This window comes from Cherax quadricarinatus, chromosome 95 (assembly GCF_038502225.1).
Source record: "Cherax quadricarinatus isolate ZL_2023a chromosome 95, ASM3850222v1, whole genome shotgun sequence".
Taxonomy (NCBI): domain Eukaryota; kingdom Metazoa; phylum Arthropoda; class Malacostraca; order Decapoda; family Parastacidae; genus Cherax; species Cherax quadricarinatus.
The window spans coordinates 2,111,518-2,125,442 of NC_091386.1; the positions used below are offsets into that span (position 1 = coordinate 2,111,518).

A 13,925-nucleotide genomic window follows, 5' to 3' on the forward strand; every position below is an offset into this window, starting at 1 on the left:
TTCGCCTCTATTTACTTATGGTCTAGAGGCGGTTTTTGCCAGACCACATAAGTACTTCAGTGCCCGTGTCAGTCCTCCGTGCCGCACTCCATTCATCTTACGAATATATCTCCTGTGTGCCTACCTGCCTGCTACAAGCAAATATCCAAGTGGTTGACACGGGCTTAGCAAGCACATTCAAGCAGGCTTGAAAGCAGCATTCCAAGGCCCAGCATGTCTACGTATACGTTCTACAGTGCTGCTGGCATACCAGTGTTTCCTGCAGTGGCTTGGTTAAGAACAATTTAACGAGCATTGCAGTACTAACTTTTTAAGTGGGACATGCCAGAGGTTCATCTATAACATAGTAAGTTTGTGCCAGAAGTGTTAAGTGCTGCAGATTTGTTGTAACTATTTGCACGAGTGGATTTCACTGACTTAGGACATTGTGCTACCATCAGTACCTACGTAGGCTTAAAATGAGTGAGGAATGTCTGGCCTGCTGGGTGACCTTGAAAATGGCACTATAAGACCCGTATGCCACTTACACCCATACTGCGTGTGTCTAGTGAGGTGAATGTCCCTTCCTCGACTTTCCTATTCACCGGTATCCCTTAACTCGTCGCCATTATCTACATATGGGATAAGGGCGAGTTTAGCTGATCCAGGCTAAACAGCGCTCCAAGCCAGCCAGTGAAGGCCAAGTTACAGAATGCCTTTGTGAACGTTCTACAGTGTTCCGGCCGTACCTTCAGTGTTGTGAGAACTAGTTCTTAAGTAGTGAAAATTTGTCTGTCATTCCAAGACACGTGTGCTAGATGTGTTAAGTGCTGCGGGTTTGGAGTATTTAACAAGTAGTACAGTGTTGGTAACTCTCGAGACGACTGTGGGCCCAGTGAATGACCTTGAAAATCGCACTGCGACCTGCAGGCCACTACACCCATATTGCCTGTGTCTAGCGAGGTGAATATTCCTCCTTCCTTGTCCCTTCTCTCTTATGGAATAAAGGCGGTTTCACTCACCCAAAAGTAACAGACTAACTCTTCCATCTCAAGCAGCTGAACTAAAAGTGACCTATGGATGTGAACGAAGTAAATGATGGTGAAGGCGAATTCGTACGTTTTAGAAGTAAGGGAGCTTTGAAAAAAGAAAGAGGATTTCAAAGGAGACTTGCTGCAAGAAACAACGAGAGCAACAACAACCATTGCAGAACGGTTAGGCTTGATTTCCCTGCTAACACTGAGTTTGAGGTCAAGTTTAGATGGTTTTACGAAGCTTCATTAGACAACCCAGAAAAAAACCTTCGGATTCGCTTTCGTCATGACGAGGATAATTATGTTTTTGTTACTAACGACCCAGCATTCATAGAAAAACTTCTTACTCATAAATATGCTAACATCCAACTCCAAGCTGCCCCACCAAGATCACCTAAAGTACTTATTGTTATCCACAATGTCAATAAGTACATGGATCCTAAATTCCTGTTGTCAGATCAAGTTGCAAACCCTCGTCGACTTCCAAATGATCTGATATTGGCTGAGTGGATTGGCCAAGGGACTCCACCATCATATATCTACTCTCGTGCAGCGCTTAACAGGAGTTACAAAATAGCTTTGTACAAACCACCTCACCGTAGATGCTACAAGTGTCAGCGCTGGGGTCACATTGCTTTTAAATGCTTTAGTAAGTCACACTGGTGTGCAGTGTGTGCCAAGGCCCATCCTTCTCACCAGTGCTATGATATGATCAAGAAACACCAGACCGTTGCATTAGAATGTATCAATTGTAAGACTCCAGGAGTCACAGCTGCTCATGCTGACTGCAGAGCGAAAGCTGCCCACATCGCCAGCCGCAGGGCTCCCGCCTCACCCATCACCTCCCATGATGAGGCAATAGGCCTTACATGGAGTTTACATGGAGAGAGTTCCGGGGGTCAACGCCCCCGCGGCCCGGTCTGTGACCAGGCCTCCTTAGGTCAGTGTCCCAGGATGCGACCCACACCAACCCACACCAGTCGACTAACACCCAGGTACCCATTTTACTGATGGGGAACATAGACAACAGGTGGAAAGAAACACGTCCAATGTTTCTACTCTGGCTGGGAATCGAACCCAGGCCCTCGCCGTGTGAAGCGAGAGCGTTAACCACCAGGCCACCAGAGCCCCACAGATACTTCATGTCTGAATACTGACCCATGCCTGAACTCAGACAATATGGTTGAGCGAGTCACTCTGGGAGTACATCAACAGAGCACGATCACGTCTGCTATCAACACTAGTAATGCTGCTGGTGTTGACACCATCTGTCTGGCTGAGTCAGCTGTCAGTCAGTCAGCCACCTGACTCAGCTGACCGGGACTTCATACTTCCAGATGACGCTAGTCTTGCTGGGGTGGTACACAACATGCAGCTGCGCATAACAGTACTGGAGAAGCAACAATGGTGTTTGAAACAATAACTTGAGCACCATGAGGAAAAACTTACAGAGGTTGCAAATGAGTACATCAACCCACAGATAGTCAGCCATTATGAAAATGAGTGTGGTGATGATGAACAAACTGATGATTGCAGTGGTGTTAATAATTACAAAAATGATGAATCTGATAGTGGTATTTACAATCACAGTGAAGATGATAAGGGCAGTGAAGGCCATCATGATAGTCAACCTGATGAGTGTAATGTATTGATAGATACTGAGTGTGGAGATGACCCGGTTGTTGATAATGGTGTATGTATCACTGGTCATAATGATGAGGGAAGTGATACATGTGATGATAGTGATGAATGTAATAAAAGCGGAGAGTTGAGTGCGAGGGATAGTGTCACCTTCCATACATTCACAGACAAAGAGCGCAGTGACCTCTGTAAACAAAGACTCCCAAGAGGTCTCACTAATGGAAGTGCACTTAGGAGACTCATGGATAAGGATAATACTGATGATATTGATATTGATTATGTCTGTTTGTTATTTAGTAAGTTTTTTCATTTTGCTGAGAAATTGAATACTATCCCTGGACTTTTATAATGGAACCAAACTCGTATAAACTATCCATTTTAAGTTGGAATATTGCGTCACTTAGAAAAAGGTTTTCTGACCTGCATCATAAAGTAACCACTGAATCCATTGATATTGTGTGTCTACAAGAGTGCAGAGTCCCTGAAAAATACCAACCCCCTAAATTGCCATCGTTTGTTGCATATAACCTCAAATCTAATAATTCTTGTGTTCTATATATTAAAAAATCACTTCCCCATCAACTTCTTGCACATAAGAAAACAGAGAGGCTACAATATCACGGTGTTAGGATTTATATTGGGAACTCTGCTCTCAACATATTTAACATGTATGCTCCTGCTGATAAGTTTAATTACTTGGAGCTCCCAACTTGTGCTCAGTCTGAACCTACTCTCATTATTGGTGATTATAATGCAAGACACAAAAGCATTGGAAACTCTCAGTTTGGTAATCGTAATGGCAATCAACTGTTGTCACTCTTAAACAGTCATGATAATGTGCAAATTGTAGGTGACCTTGAACCCACACATATCTATGGAGGCATCCTTGATCTGTGCCTGGGCTTCAACATTACTTCTGCCAGCTGTGAGTCTTCCATTGTAACAGATATAGCGTCTGATCATTTCCCAAGGCTAACCTCTCTAGATATTGGTAATACTATTCTCCCTGGTGGGATATTCAAACGGAAACATCTTAATGTTCCCCCTGATCAACATGATGACTTTGTTGCACATGTGACTGACTGGTATAATTCCTATGAGTGTACCTCTGTCGAGACTTTTAACAATGACCTTGTGAGCAGTATTCAGAACTTCTTAGAGCCGCCTCTGAAACCTCCTACTACTCTAAATCCAAATGACTTCCATGATAATCATAAGTCTTATAAAAATCATACCTATTACAATGATTCTAAACTTCGAACATTGAAATGTACTGCTCGCAGACTAGGCCTAGCCTATAGAAACCATCGTACCCCTGAAATGCTGAGCCTCTTCCAAACTGCCCTTGCTGCTGCCAGAGAGCGTATGACAGAGCTGCGGCAAACAGACTGGGAACAATTTGTCAATGGTCTCAATGCTCACACCCCACTTAGCCGGGCATGGAGGGACATAAATAGAATTAAGGGTAACAGAACTGGGCAGATTGCGCACCCTCATCCCTTGCATAGGGCGAATGAGTTAGTCAGTGCTTGGGCTGCTACATCTAGCTATGACAGTCTTCCCAGTACCACACAGGCAAAATTAATGGACAAATATGATGCAAGGGAGAGACTTGTTTGCTTTATGCTCAGTAAGGCAGATGACTGCAACATTCCTTTCACTAATTATGAACTTGATGCAGCACTAACTAAGGGAAACTCCACATCGCCTGGTGAGGATGGTATTACTTACAACATACTCAGATTGCTGTGTCGAGTACCAGGTAATCCTTTACTTGAATTATATAACATGAGTTATGTCACTGGGGAGCTCCCTAAATCATGAACCAATAGCCTCATTATTCCCATTCCGAAGCCCAATCAACAAAACTCATTTCGCCCAATATCCCTTACTAGCTGCTTGTGTAAAACATTCGAAAGGATGATTCTTAATCGTCTTATACACAAAATTAAGGAATTCTTGTCACCCCGGTTGCATGGCTTCATGCATGGAAGGAGTGTGCATCACTGCATTACCACCTTTCTCACTCTGCACACTGACAGCTCATACACTACCTTCCTTGACCTTAAATCCGCTTTTGATGTAGCCAACCGACATGTAATCATTAGTGAACTTGCCAGAATGGATGTTGGAGGATGGCTTCTCCGCTGGATTAAAGGTTACCTGTCCAATAGAAAGTCGTCTGTGTTGTTCCAGGGACATAGAAGTGTAACTAAAGATTTTGAATTAGGAACCCCACAGGGAGGTGTGCTTAGTCCCACCCTTTTCAACATTTTGATTAATGCCTTACTTAATGCCATGCCTAGCCAGCCCCATCATTATATGGTTAGTTTTGCTGATGACATAATGATTCACACTACCGGATTCTCCAACACCCAAAACATTCTTAATCATGTACTAGCCTCGTATCAGGACCTGGGGTTAATAATCTCAGGGGATAAAACAAAGATACTCAACAGACGTCCTCCTCGGCAGAGAGGCACAGTTCGTCAGATCCAGTTGCATGATGGGTCTCTTCTAGAATATGTAAGCAGATACAGGTATCTAGGCTTTGAGGTTCCACTACTTGGACCTGTTGTAACGAGACTTTGTCGCCAATACAAAGAAAGGCTGAGAACACTTAGAGTTGTGGCAGGTTTTCATCCCAGGTATGGTGCTAATGTTAAAATTGTGAAAATGATGTATCTTGCTTATATTAGATCATTGGTTGATTATGCGGCGCCACTACTTGCACTCGTGTCTGACTGGAAAAACTGCAAAACGAAGCAATGAGGATCATCCTAGGATGCCCTCGTACTGCCAAGATTTTAAATATGCGGAAAGAACTTAATATTCCAAGCATTAGAGATCGTGTTACTGAAAGAAATATCCTTATTGGGGTCAATATGCTTAGGCTAGCCAATTCAAACCTCTGCACAGAAGCCCTCCAAACTTTCATCAGCACTGGTGAACATCCTTCCAGATGGATCGAAAAAACTGGAACCGACCTCCGCATGAACCAGCTACATGATCTATATCAAGTTAGGCAACAGAGACATTTCCCTGCTCCATGGGATATTACCCCATTCCAAACTACCATTCCTCCATTTCCCCCCAAAACTCTTCTTAAATCACAACCAAAGCTTCGTCTTGAAGCCAAACATGATGCCTTAAGCTGTATTGATAACTTAGTCACACAGAACAATCTTTCACAAATTATTTACGTCGATGGTTCTGTTCACCAGTCCACTGGTGCAGCTGGTAGTGCTGCTGTCACACAGAGTGATGGCTCTCATAAAGAAATTGGAGCACGCATCAATAACTGGGCCTCTACCCTTCAAACAGAACTGTTTGCCATACTCCTTGCACTCAAATGTGTCCATGTATCTAAGGTTGACACTTTAATTGTAACTGATTCTCTGTCATCCATAAATGCTCTCAACTCATTAAGTATAAATTGTGGCATGCTTGTGTCAGAAGCCAGACATAGATATGGTAAGATTGTGGACAGTGGAGTCAGAGTGCACATGCTGTGGATTCCATCTCACATTGGTCTTCAGATGCATGATAGAACTGATAAATTGGCTAAGCTGTATGCTTTCAAAGAGGGGGTAGATTACAATCTTGGGTTGTCATTTAGCAGTTTGAGAACAATAATACGAAAAGAACTTCAAATGAACTTTATTGACTTAAGACTTAGGGAGATTGACACAAGTCAGTCCATCTATCATCATTCCATCATGCAGGAGGAGCCACATGTCTATGGTGCATCCAACAAGATAAGCAGACTCTTGGATGTCACTACTGCCCAGCTCCGGCTGGGTTACAAGTATCTATGGCAGGTTAAATCACCACCACCAGATGTAGACCAAACGAAATGTAAACTTTGCCAGATGGACTATTGTCACACCTTGCATCATTATGTACTGGAGTGCGATAAAATTAATGAATTTAGAAACAACTCACTCAGAAATGTTCAAGAAATGGCAAAGTATTTTATCCACAGTGGTATATTGCAGACCATTCTGGAGAAATACCCTGACTTTGCTAGCTGTAAATAAAGCATTACCACATGTGTGCATGTGTGTGTGTGTGTGTGTGTGTGTGTGTGTGTGTGTGTGTGTGTGTGTGTGTGTGTGTGTGTGTGTGTGTGTGTGTGTGTGGGTGTTGGTGTGTGGGTGTTGGTGTGTGGGTGTTGGTGTGTGGGTGTTGGTGTGTGGGTGTTGGTGTGTGGGTGTTGGTGTGTGGGTGTTGGTGTGTGGGTGTTGGTGTGTGGGTGTTGGTGTGTGGGTGTTGGTGTGTGGGTGTTGGTGTGTGGGTGTTGGTGTGTGGGTGTTGGTGTGTGGGTGTTGGTGTGTGGGTGTTGGTGTGTGGGTGTTGGTGTGTGGGTGTTGGTGTGTGGGTGTTGGTGTGTGTGTGTGTGTGTGGGTGTGTGTGTGTGGGTGTGCGTCCTTGTATATGCATATATTTGTACGCTCGTGTGCACATGTCCGTGCGTGCGCCCTCGTGTGTGTATGTGCGCGCGCGCGCTCGTGTGGGTGTATGACCCACTTAATATTTGTATTTATAACTCATTACAATTGTGACCAGGTGTGGACGTATCAGTGGTTCATTACTTTGTAATTTGTTTATGACTGTAACCATGTATAGGAGTGAGGCTGATTCATCACCTCTGTAACTTGCCATGATTGTGACCAGATCTACCTGGAGTTCATTACTTTTGTAACTAGTTCAGCTATCATAACTTTGGGGTCCAGTCACTGGACCCATTATGTACCTTTGTAATCTTTTGACTACCACCCACAGGATGGGTATGGGGTGCATAATAAACATATTAAACTAAAGTGTGTGTGTGTGTGTGTGTGTGTGTGTATACTCACCTAATTGTACTAACCTAATTGTGGTTGCAGGGGTCGAGACTCAGCTCCTGGCCCCGCCTCTTCACTGATCGCTACTGGATCCTCTCTCTCTCTCGGCTTCCTGAGCTTTGTCATACCTCTTCTTAAAACTATGTATGGTTCCTGCCTCCACTACTTCACTTGCTAAGCTATTCCACTTGCTGACAACTCTATGACTGAAGAAATACTTCCTAACGTCCCTGTGACTCGTCTGAGTCTTCAGCTTCCAGTTGTGACCCCTTGTCCCTGTGTCCCCTCTCTGGAACATCCTATCTCTGTCCACCTTGTCTATTCCCCGCAGTATCTTGTATGTCGTTATCATGTCTCCCCTGACCCTTCTGTCCTCCAGTGTCGTCAGTCCGATTTCCCTTAACCTTTCCTCGTACGACATTCCCTTGAGCTCTGGGACTAGCCTTGTTGCAAACCTTTGTACTTTCTCTAACTTCTTGACGTGCTTGACCAGGTGTGGGTTCCAGACTGGTGCTGCATACTCCAGTATGGGCCTAACATACACAGTGTACAGTGTCTTGAACGATTCCTTATTAAGGTATCGGAACGCTATTCTCAGGTTTGCCAGGCGCCCATATGCTGCAGCGGTTATTTGGTTGATGTGCGCCTCCGGTGATGTGCTCGGTGTTATGGCCACCCCAAGGTCTTTCTCCCTGAGTGAGGTCTGTAGTCTTTGTCCACCTAGCCTATACTCTGTCTGCGGTCTTCTTTGCCCCTCCCCAATCTTCATGACTTTGCATTTGGCTGGATTGAATTCGAGAAGCCAGTTGCTGGACCACATGTCCAGCCTATCCAGGTCTCTTTGCAGTCCTGCCTCATCCTCGTCCGATTTAATTCTTCTCATCAACTTCACATCATCTGCGAACAGGGACACTTCAGAGTCTATTCCTTCCATCATGTCGTTCACATAAGATAAGATAAGATAAGATTTCGTTCGGATTTTTAACCCTGGAGGGTTAGCCACCCAGGATAACCCAAGAAAGTCAGTGCGTCATCGAGGACTGTCTAACTTATTTCCATTGGGGTCCTTAATCTTGTCCCCCAGGATGCGACCCACACCAGTCGACTAACACCCAGGTACCTATTTGCTGCTAGGTGAACAGGACAACAGGTGTAAGGGAACGTGTCGAAATGTTTCCACCCGCCAGGAATCGAACCCGGGCCCTCCGTGTGTGAAGCGGGAGCTTTAGCCACCAGGCCACCGGGCCACCTTATATCAAAAATAGCACTGGTCCTAGAACTGACCCCTGTGGGAACCCGCTCATAACAGGCGCCCACTGTGATACCTTTTCACGTACCATGACTCGTTGCTGCCTCCCTGTCAGGTACTCTCTTATCCATTGCAGTGCCCTCCCTTTTACGTGCGCCTGATCCTCCAGCTTCTGCACTAATCTCTTGTGGGGAACTGTGTCAAAGGCCTTCCTGCAGTCTAGGAAAACGCAATCTACCCACCCCTCTATCTCGTGTCTTACTTCTGTTACCTTGTCATAAAACTCCAGGAGGTTTGTTATACAAGATTTGCCTTCCATGAACCCATGCTGGTTTTCATTTATAATCTTGTTCCTTTCCAGGTGTTCGACCACTCTCCTCCTGATAATCTTCTCCATGACTTTGCACACAATACATGTCAGAGACACAGGTCTGTAGTTTAGTGCCTTGTTTCTGTTTCCTTTCTTAAATATGGGGACTACACTAGCTGTCTTCCATTTCTCAGGTAGTTGCCCAGTTTCAAGGGATGTGTTGAAGATTGTGGTTAGAGGCACGCACAGCATCTCTGCTCCTTCTCTAAGGACCCATGGGGAGATGTTGTCCGGTCCCATCGCCTTCGAGGTGTCAAGGTCACTTAAGAGCTTCTTCACCTCCTCCTCAGTTGTTCGTATGTCATCCAACACTTGTTGGTATATTCCCTCTTGATGTTCCCTTCTGTGCTGTCTTCCCACAGCCCTTCCTGTCTCTACTGTAAAAACTTCCTTAAATCTCCTGTTCAGCTCCTCACATACCTCCTGATCATTTCTTGTGAGTTCTCCACCTTCTGTCCTTAATCTGATCACCTGGTCTTTGACTGTTGTCTTCCTCCTGATGTGGCTATACAACAGTTTCGGGTCAGTCTTGATTCTCGATGCTATGTCATTTTCATACTGTCGCTGGGCCTCCCTCCTTACCTGTGCGTACTCATTCCTGGCTCTGCGACTAATCTCCCTATTTTCGTGTGTTCTCTGCCTTCTGTACTTTTTCCATTCTCTATTGCACTTTGTTTTTGCCTCCTTACACCGTCGGGTAAACCAGGGGCTCGTTCTGGTCTTCCCGTTGTTACTGTTGCCCTTGAGAATAAACCTTTCCACTGCCTCCTTGCATTTTGTTGTTACATATTCCATCATTTCATTTACTGGCTTTCCTGCCACTTCTCTGTCCCACTGGACCTCCTGCAGGAAGTTCTTCAACCCTATGTAGTCTCCTCTTTTATAGTCAGGCTTTTCCCATTCAACTCCTGTTATTCTCTCCACTTGCAGTTCTACTATGTATTCAAAGCACAGAACCACGTGGTCGCTAGCTCCTAGGGGACTCTCATACTTGATGTCTTCAATATCTGAGCTGCCCAGGGTGAACACAAGGTCCAATCTTGCTGGTTCATCCTCCCCTCTCACTCTGGTAGTGTCCTTAACATGTTGGTGCATGAGGTTTTCCAGCACCATGTCCAACATCCTGGCTCTCCATGTTTCGGGACCCCCATGTGGCTCCAGGTTTTCCCAGTCAATCTCCCTGTGGTTGAAATCCCCCATAACCAGCAACTTTGCTCTGCTGGAGTGAGCTCTTCTTGCCACCTCAGCAAGTGTGTCCACCATTGCTCTGTTGCTCTCTTCATAAGAACATAAGAACATAAGAAAGGAGGAACACTGCAGCAGGCCTGTTGGCCCATACTAGGCAGGTCCTTTACAATTCATCCCACTAACAAACATTTGACCAACCCAATTTTCAATGCCACCCAAGAAACAAGTTCCGATGTGCAAGTCCCACTCAAATCCAACCCCTCCCACTCATGTACTTATCCAACCTAAATTTGAAACTACTCAAAGTCCTAGCCTCAATAACCCAACTAGGTAGACTGTTCCACTCATCAACTACCCTATTTCCAAACCAATACTTTCCTATGTCCTTTCTAAATCTAAACTTATCTAATTTAAATCCATTACTGCGGGTTCTCTCTTGGAGAGACATCCTCAAGACCTTATTAATATCCCCTTTATTAATACCTATCTTCCACTTATACACTTCGATCAGGTCTCCCCCCATTCTTCGTCTAACAAGTGAATGTAACTTAAGAGTCTTCAATCTTTCTTCATAAGGAAGATTTCTAATGCTATGTATTAATTTAGTCATCCTACGCTGAATGTTTTCTAACGAATTTATGTCCATTCTGTAATATGGAGACCAGAATTGAGCTGCATAATCTAGGTGAGGCCTTACTAATGATGTATAAAGCTGCAGCATGACCTCTGGACTTCTGTTGCTTACACTTCTTGATATAAATCCCAGTAATCTATTTGCCTTATTACGTACGCTTAGGCATTGCTGTCTTGGTTTAAGGTTGCTGCTTACCATAACCCCCAAGTCCTTTTTGCAATCTGTATGGCTAAGTTCTACATTATTTAACTTATAAGTGCTAGGGTTATGGACACTCCCGAGCTTCAGAGCCTTGCATTTATCTACATTGAACTGCATCTGCCACTTTTCTGACCAAGAGTAGAGTTTGTCTAAATCCTCCTGAAGTTCCCTAACATCTACGTTTGAATCAATTATCCTACCTATCTTCGTGTCATCGGCGAATTTGCTCATATCACTAGTAATTCCTTCATCAAGATCATTGATATATATTATAAACAACAACGGGCCCAAGACTGATCCCTGTGGAACGCCACTTGTTACTGATCCCCACTAGGATTTAACCCCATTTATGGACACTCTCTGCTTCCTGTCTGTGAGCCATGATTCGATCCATGAGAGCACTCTTCCCCCAATGCCATGAGCTGCTACTTTCTTCAACAGTCTTTGGTGCGGAACTCTATCAAATGCCTTACTAAAATCTAAGTAAATAATATCAAATTCTTTATCGTGGTCAACAGCCTCAAAAGCTTTACTGAAGAAAGTTAATAAATTAGTTAGACAAGACCGGCCTCTTGTGAATCCATGCTGAGTATCATTAATCAAGCTATGCTTATCGAGATGGCTTCTTATAATTTGAGCTATAATTGACTCTAGTAATTTGCCTACAATTGAGGTCAGGCTTATTGGGCGGTAATTTGACGGTAACGACTTGTCCCCTGTTTTAAAAATAGGAATTACATTAGCCATCTTCCACATATCAGACACTACACCTGTTTGAAGAGATAAATTAAAAATATTAGTTAATGGTTCACAGACTTCCATTTTGCATTCCTTCAGAACCCTTGAAAAAACCTCATCAGGACCCGGTGACTTATTTTGCTTCAGTCTGTCTATCTGCTTCACAACCATTTCACTAGTGACTGTGATGTTACATAATTTATCTTCTTCTAGCCCACTGTAAAAATTAGTTACCGGAATATTATTAGTGTCTTCCTGTGTAAAAACCGAGAGAAAATAATTATTTAAAATCGAGCACATTTCATTCTCTTTGTCAGTAAGATGCCCATAGTTATTTTTAAGGGGACCTATCTTATCTCTGACTTTTGTTCTATATACCTGGAAAAAACTTTTTGGGTTAGTTTTAGAATCCCTAGCAACTTTAATTTCATAGTCCCTTTTAGCTTTTCTTATCCCCTTTTTAATGTCCCTCTTAATGTCAATATACTGATTCTCGCCTCTTTTGATACGCCTATAAATTCCTTTCTTATGCCCTAGTAGATATTTCAGCCTATTATTCATCCATTTTGGGTCATTTCTATTTGATCTAATTTCTTTATAAGGGATAAACGTTCTTTGAGCAGCATGTATTGTGTTCAGAAAACTGTCATATTGATAGCTCTCTTCGTTACCCCAGTCAACAGATGATAAGTGTTCTCTAAGCCCATCGCAATCTGCTAAGCGAAAATCTGGGACTGTTACTGAGTTATCCCTACTATCATACTTCCATTAAATTCTAAATGTAATTGATTTGTGGTCGCTAGCACCCAGTTCCTCTGAAACTTCTAAATTATTAACAAGGGATTCATTGTTTGTCAGAACTATGTCAAGCAGGTTATTACCCCTTGTAGGTTCTGTCACAAACTGCTTCAAAAAACAATCCTGAACTACTTCTAAGAAGTCGTATGATTCTAAATTCCCAGTCAAGAAATTCCAATCAATATGACTAAAGTTAAAGTCTCCTAGAATTACTACATTATCGTGCCTTGTGGCCCTAACAATTTCCTCCCATAGTAGTCTCCCCTGGTCCCTATCTAAATTTGGGGGACAGTATATCACACCTAAAGTTAATTTTTCATGCCCCTCTGAAAATTCTATCCAAACAGACTCTGTATGTGTTACTTCAGACTTAATACCCGTTTTTATGCAACAGTTCAAGCGATCTCAGACATACAATGCCACCCCACCCCCCTTCCCGATACTTCTATCTACTTGGAACAATTTAAAACCCTGAATGTGACATTCTGCAGGCATGTCCCGACTTTTTGAATTAAACCACGTCTCAGTAATGGCAAATACATCTATGTTACCTGCACTAGCAACTAGTCTCAACTCGTCCATCTTATTCCTAGCACTGCGACTATTTGTGTAATAAATACTTAAAGACCCTCCTCTCTCTTTACCCTTCCTGCTCCTTTCTGTTATTCCACTAAACCTATTACTGTCCTTGTCAATTAGTGCCACTGGCTTTCCAATATCCACCTCATTTTGCCTATTACTAGTTCTCCTAGTACTCATATTACTACCCTGAGACTTCACAGTTTTCCCGCAAAAACCCATACCACTAACTATTCCTAGTTTAAAGACCTAACAGCTCCCTCAACTGCGTTGGCCAGTGCTCCCACCCCACACCTAGATAAGTGAACCCCATCCCTGGCATACATGTCATTTCTGCCATAGAAGAGGTCCCAGTTGTCAATGAATGTTACCGCATTTTCCTTACAGTATATGTCCAGCCAGCAATTGACACCAATTGCTCTGGACAACCATTCATTTCCAACTCCTCTCCTTGGCAAAATGCCACATATGACAGGTTTCCCACCCTTCCTCCTAATTATCTCTATTGCTGACCTATACCTGCTAATCAGGTCCTCACTCCTATGTCTGCCAACATAGTTGCCTCCAGCACTGAGACAGATAATAGGATTGCTCCCATTACCTCTCATGATGTCATCCAGACGGCTAACAATATCCTTCATCCCAGCCCCAGGAAAACACACTCTCT

At 43.6% G+C, this 13,925-nt stretch overlaps 1 protein-coding gene across 1 annotated transcript in view; it reads right to left on the bottom strand.

The window, feature by feature from the left end:
- The window catches only part of LOC128703975 (tyrosine-protein kinase Fyn-like), a 50,361-nt gene that overhangs the window by 15,892 nt on the left and 20,544 nt on the right, over nt 1-13,925 (bottom strand). The gene's annotated exons all lie outside the window — the stretch shown is intronic.